At 35.9% G+C, this 6,814-nt stretch overlaps 1 long non-coding RNA gene across 2 annotated transcripts; it reads right to left on the bottom strand.

Moving 5' to 3' along the window:
• On the bottom strand, window positions 1-5,142 carry LOC106078486 (uncharacterized). Of its 2 annotated transcripts, none has more exons than XR_001219859.2 (4): window positions 5,017-5,142; window positions 4,428-4,574; window positions 1,744-1,883; window positions 1-197 (listed from the first exon to the last, which is right to left on the bottom strand). It is a non-coding gene; the product is annotated as an uncharacterized LOC106078486 (long non-coding RNA). The 2 variants fall into 2 exon arrangements; XR_008777060.1 differs by lacking the exon at window positions 5,017-5,142 and adding an exon at window positions 4,690-4,704.
• Between the last annotated feature and the right edge of the window lie 1,672 nt (window positions 5,143-6,814).

Genomic DNA, 6,814 nt, shown 5'->3' with positions numbered 1-6,814 from the left:
TGCTACTGATGTACTTTTATTTGATCAGACTTTAAAACATTTGTTCAATTGAAAGTTAGGGATGTTAAATTGTAAAATCTAAACAGTATATTCAAAATTTGGTTTCCGCTTTTCTGTTGTTTTTTTTTTTCAAAAGGTTGTAGATGTTAGTCCATGAGTGACTCTAAAAGTGTACACATACCGGGTCTCGCCTTAACCTGTAGGATGAGATATAATACGAAAGTATAGGTAAGCTATATATTTTAAAACTAACTAAATTATTTATTTATATATACATATATTTACAAATTAGTAAAATGCGCCAGCTAACTGTGTATAACGTCTTTTAATTCATATTTATACTGTATTATAATTCAATGTTAATTTTTTCTCACTCCTAACAAGAGTTAGCGATATTTGAAATTAAGTTTTCGATTTTTTAAAAATTTGCTATTGTCGTTTTACATAACTTTTCACCACAAATGTACAGTTATACTTAGTGTGAATTATTTAATTGTTTACGCTCATGCGTAATATTCCAGAACTGTGGAACTAGCTAACTAGTTGTTATCCTTGTGACTGTTGTAAAATTACAGCCAGTCACCATCGACCTGTGATTGCACTTATTTAGTTTCCATACAAAAACAAATTCTTGTTCTCGTATGTGTCCTCAAATGATGTGAAAATTTATCTGCAAAGTTTTGTTAGATACGTAAATACAGCTTCTGGTACCCATACAACTTTTCACCATTTCACTAGAAATAGTTTCACCTTTTAAGTTGAACATGCACTTACATTTCATAGGCAAACAACCCATTGCAGTAACTGCCATGAAAAGTATTAAATCTGTCTTTCACTCCTCATTAGAACAACAACTTGACAAACATAAAACATACAAATTTCTTTCTTGAGATTTTATAGTCTCATTTCCTTTCCCATGCTAAGCCAGCAGATACATCGGAATATTTTGTTTCTTAATCTTAAAGTACTTTTCGGAACTGCCTGTGGTTAAGACACCTAGCTGTGGTAAGTTTGATTATTGAAATATTTAGATCAATAATTTATTGATATTTTATTCAGCTTTGTGTTAACTTTTTAGAGTTTATGGTTGGGATAGTCTTTATTTTTAAAAAAGTTTTTTCTCAGTCTAGGATCAAGCTGTATCAGTGTTACACTTGCCATCTTGTTCCAAGCATACCCAACACTCAACAACACTTAACACAGTTCCTCATAGCATTGAATAATTACTCACCTGAGATTGTACCAGGCTGTAGGTTACCAGATGAAGAAAGCTGCTCAGAACCCTATGCTGGGAGTGCACAGGATTAAGTAAGTAAGTAATTTACCAGACGAAAGGGTTACCAGGCTGTAGGTTACCAGATAAAGAAAGCTGCTCAGAACCCTATGCTGGGAGTGCACAGGATTAAGTAAGTAAGTTACCAGACGAAAGGGTTACCAGGCTGTAGGTTACCAGATAAAGAAAGCTGCTCAGAACCCTATGCTGGGAGTGCACAGGATTAAGTAAGTAAGTAATTTACCAAACGAAAGGGTTACCAGGCTGTAGGTTACTAAGTTACCAGACCAAAAAAGGTTACCAGCCTTAAATGTTATAAGCTGTAGGTTACCAGACCAAAGGGTTACCAAACTGTAGAGTAGGCCTACCAATAACGGTTTCCTGTTTTTTTTTTAAATCTTAGTCCTATTATTAAAATGCTATGGTCGACATGTGTTAGATTACAATTTTCTAAACCATTAGTAAGTTACCTTTGAAATGTGATTTTATATTCCTGTCGAGACTAGACCGTGCACACTTACACTCGGGACAATCGCTGGCTTTTTTGTTGTTGTTGTTTTTTCCAAATTTCATAAAGGGCCTCCAGCAACTGAAAGTCTCGGCATGATTGCTGTAACAATTTGATCATATCATATTTATCTATGATTTAACGATTAAAAGATCTTTAATAAATTTTTTTTTTCTTCTTTAAAGTGGACATTATTAAATGTAAATTTGGCTAGAGACTAAATCTAGATCTAGATCCAACATTGGTTTGAAGGATTATAGTCACGTGATTATAGCACTCTTGAAAGGACTATCGCGTTCGGGAATTTCCGAATGTAAGGCTTTATTGATTCATGAGTTAAATAATATGTCTAGATCTAAATACTTATCATTTGACTTAAAAGTTGTACTAGATCTATATACACTCGCTTAATCAGGATTCCTTCTCGGGGAGAGGAGGGAAGGGGGTAAAAAAATGTTTTTAAATCCAACATTCATTAATTTTTAAGAGAAAAACAATCACTCAATAAGTTACATAAAGGTATTGTTTGTTTTTATAAGTTATAAAAATGTATTCACATTTAAATATGCCTAGAAAACTAGGTGTAGGTCTAGATCCAACATGGGTTTTGCAAGCACGATCGCCTCCTTGAAAGGACTAATGCGTTTGGCTATTGAAGCGGGGGATCCCAGGTTTTAATCATATTTAAGACTGGGATTTTTTATTTTGTGATCTTTTGGCGGCTCTGAGTCCACCCAACTCTAATAAATACCTAACCGGAAAAAACAAAACAGGATAAAAATGAATCAAAAGACATTTATACACTGTTAACTATTGTATATTTCTAAGTTGTAAGTTTATATATAATATATATATATAAATTTGTCATACAATTTGTGCATTACACTAAAAAAACATTATAATTATAGAAAACCATATATATATATATATATATATATATATATATATACACACAAACACCATTTAGATTTTTTTCAAATGCGGCCCTCGATACAAAAGGGTTGCCTATCCACATGAGCGCCCGCAGGTGTGTGCAAGGAGATGCACTTGCACCCCCCTAGATTCTGAGTAGCCAAATTCTAAAAATTTTTTTCGCAAAATCAAATTAACTTTCAAGTTTCAACTGAACATGTAGTGCTTCCACTGGTTAATTTGAAATAAAAATAAATTATGGCTTTTATATAGTGCTGATTTCATGATTATAGCATTCTCAGAGCGCTATGGCCCAATCTCAGTTGTGGACCAGTTGGTTTATGAGGTATCTGCTCGAGTCAGGTGTCGAACCGCGAGTAATTTTCTTTAATATTATAACAAGAAAGTTGAGAATACGACTTTGCGACTTTGAGCCATGGGTGGAGGCTTGCACCCTCCTGCAAAAATCCTGCGCCCTGGACTAGATCTATAACTAGAATTAATTTTACTTCTAGATCTAGATATTTTATTTATAGATTATCTCCGCTTATATTTTTTACTTTTTTTACGTAAATATATTCTAAATTACATCTAGACCTAGATCTAGAAGTAGCTTAGATCTAGATTACAAGGGTTCTAGATCAGAAATTTTATCAAAGGCGACACTAGAGGGGTGTGGGGCGTATCGTTTGACACCCAAAAAGAGTGACACCCTATATAGAACAAAAATCCCTTTTGCAATAGCAGACAATTAAAAAGTTCATTTTTCCTTGGCTCAGTAGTTTCCTATATAAAACACAATTAATTTAGAATAGGAACAAGAAGACTTCATTCAGACGCAAAAAGGGATCTATAGGCTAGACTCTAGACAAGTTTGTTTCCGCTTGTAAACTATGATAATGATTTGTCCGTGAGCGACCGCCGTGATGTGACAGATAGGGATCTGATACCAAGTTGTGAGTCGGAAGAAAAAAAGCCAGCTAACCGGCAACGAAAGTGATTCTGCATCCTCTTGTAGTGATTTTGGTAGTGAGTATCTGTTTTGTGATAGCGGAAGCGAAACTGAAAAAAAAAATTCTACGCGTACTTCTTCTGACACTTTTCTTGAAACGACGAGCACACTAATCGAGGACATTTACGGTCATGGTAGCTGGAAACATGGTAGCTGTGATATGAGCAATATATTAGTGGAAAGGAGCCCAATCAAGTTACCTTACCATTTGACTCCAAATACCCACAGAACGAATATAACAGACATTTCCCCAACTTTTTTTTCACGCAAGATGCCGGAGAAACAGTGGATAGTACAGAACTGTGAGGTGGCAATGAGCTATTGATTTAGACTGCCCACAGGTTGTGACGTGGCAGTTCAGTGTTCTGGCGTTCTACAACGATTGGTCTCGGCTGGACTCGCCCTTACTGTAACGGTCCCTTGAGGAACGGCGCATGGATTATAAACTGAGTGGTGGAAGCTCTCGTTTAACTTCGCACCGTACAATTACTTAGACACCCCCACAGGAGTTTTATTTTGCTGTTCATTTAAGCTAATCACTTCCTGTAGCGAGCGTTTCCATCCTAGTGTCATTTGACGCAGAATAGCGAACCCGGATTGTGGAATAACCTGAGAATAACATAGACACTGGAAAAAACTAAGGTTAAAGACAGTTAGTCATGGAATTATGATTTATTCCTATAAAATAAAAATAAAAATTCAGAGATGTGTGAACGTCGTACCGTTTGGAAGCATCATTGTAGAGATACACAGTAAAGTCACGAAGGTTATAAGAACAGCTTTCATTGTTGAGTCAGAAGTGAGCAGTTCTACTTCAGTACACAGTTCTACTTCAATACACAGTTCTACTTCAGTACACAGGGTACAATCTAAAATGGAAAACATAGTGTAGTTAAGTTAAAGATACAATTTAAAGAAAGCAGCAATGTAATATGACATAATTCTAATAATAGGAGGATTGGTGTTTGAATGATCACAACAAACACAGAACAGCGACTGTCAGCCTTTTAAGTTCTCTTTCTTTGAGTTCTACCACTACGTTGTCAGTACTGTTTAGTTACTCACTACGTTGTCAGTACTGTTTAGTTCATCACTACGTTGTCAGTACAGTCTAGTTCTATCACTACGTTGTCAGCACTGTTTAGTTCATCACTACGTTGTCAGTACTGTTTAGTTCATCACTACGTTGTCAGTACAGTCTAGTTCTATCACTACGTTGTCAGCACTGTTTAGTTCATCACTACGTTGTCAGTACTGTTTAGTTCATCACTACGTTGTCAGCACAGTCTAGTTCTACCCTTACGTACTTACCCAAATGTTGAAATTGCTCAGCTTCTCGGCAATGTCTGTTCACCTCGATGTTTTCTCAATAACTTGAAAACCTAGTTTGATTGCATCTTATAGCTGGCTACACACACACACACACACAACAGATTATGTCCACTTGTTTTTATTATCCTTACGTTAAGGAAAACGAATGCTGTCAAGATAATCTCATTATTCTAACAAAGCCTCTTTGTATTTCGCCATAAGTCAATAACTTTGTCGTCTTAGCATTAGTGTTTCTTATGGTGTTAAGTTGATGATAGACAGCAATCTTAATTAGACTAAATAGAGGCCAGACGTAGATCTAGATTTAAATGTATTAAACAATTTGAACAAAATTTACATCTATTTAATTATTAAGATTTAGCTTTTCTTCTTGCTGCTTAGGGGGTGCAAATTTATTTATTTTGTAAACTTTAAGAAGTGAATCTGATGCGAAAAGCATAGTACACTATTACCTTGAAGTAAAGTAAGTAAAGTTCCCCTTTCAGGTCTATATGACAGATGATGTAAAGGTCATCTGTTTCTGTGGCATACGGTTTTTAAGGGTGTAATGTGGTCAGCACAACGACCAACCACTATTCCCCAACTAATGTCAAGTACCCATTAGAGATGGGTGTAATCAAAAGCGCCTAAAAATTTTTTCTCCCGCTTCTCTCTCTCTCTCTCTTTGTTTCTCACTGTCTACTTTTCTTTCTTTTTCCTCTCTCTCTCTCTCTCTCTTGGTCTCTCTTTCTGTTTCTCTATTTTTTGCTCTCTCTCTCTCTCTCTCTTTCTTTGTGTCTATTTCTTTCTGTTTCTCTATTTTTTGCTCTCTCTCTCTTTCTTTCTTTAAGTCTATTTGTTTCCCTTTCCTTGTACCTCTTTCTTTGTTTCTTGCTCTCTTTGGTTCGTTCTCGTTGTTTCACATTTTTTGCACTCTCTCAATGTTTCTCTCTTTTCTCTCTATGATTTTCTCTCTTTATTTTTTTCTATCTTCTTATTTTTTGTCTTCTTTCTTTCTTTTTGCTCCTCTCTTTCTCTCTCTTTTCTGTCTCCTTGAATCTTTTTCTTTGTGTGTGTCTCTCTTATTTTGTTTCTATCTCTTCTTTATTGCTCTCTCTAGATCTCTTTTTTTCTCTCTCTTTTTGTTTCTCTTTCATTGTTTATAGCTCTTGTTTCTCTTTCTTTATTTCTCTCTCTTTCTCTCTCTCTCTATGTATTTTTTTTTGTTTCTCTTTCTTTGTTGCTCTCTCTCTTTTGTTTTTTGTTTCTCTCTCTATTTTGTTTCTCTTTCTTTGACTCTCTCTGTTTCTCTTTCTTTACAGTAGCGTACTCAGAAGGCATGGCTTTTAGACCTCCATTTTGGTCGCTGTAGTGAGCTTATGATTTTCCCAAACTCTTGGTCTTAGTCAAGCGAAGGTTGATGCAGCCTTCTCTGTGCGTTTTTTAAATCTCCTCTACCAGTTGTCTAATGGAAGTGTTGTTTTATTAAAATAAACCCCAAGAACTAATTAACAGAACGTAGAGTTGACCACATGCCCACTCATGTCGCCTGCCCAGTATTGGCGCAGCAAGGATTTTTCTCCCCTTCCTCCCCCCCCCCCTGGCGAAAAACTATAGACTTATATGTATGTATGTATGTGTGTGTGCATAATTAATGATTATAAAATTCCGACACTTCATTCTTTCGGAAGACGTTTATTGAGCCCTAGAATACGTTCTTCCTGGAGTTAGAGGAAAAAAAGTAGGCTCCCCACCCTTACCAGCAAAGGGGTCTAAGGGAGTGCTGGGAGCTCCCCCA

The sequence above is a fragment of the Biomphalaria glabrata genome, chromosome 3, assembly GCF_947242115.1.
Source record: "Biomphalaria glabrata chromosome 3, xgBioGlab47.1, whole genome shotgun sequence".
Classification (NCBI taxonomy): domain Eukaryota; kingdom Metazoa; phylum Mollusca; class Gastropoda; family Planorbidae; genus Biomphalaria; species Biomphalaria glabrata.
This window is presented reverse-complemented; position numbering and strand designations above follow the sequence as displayed.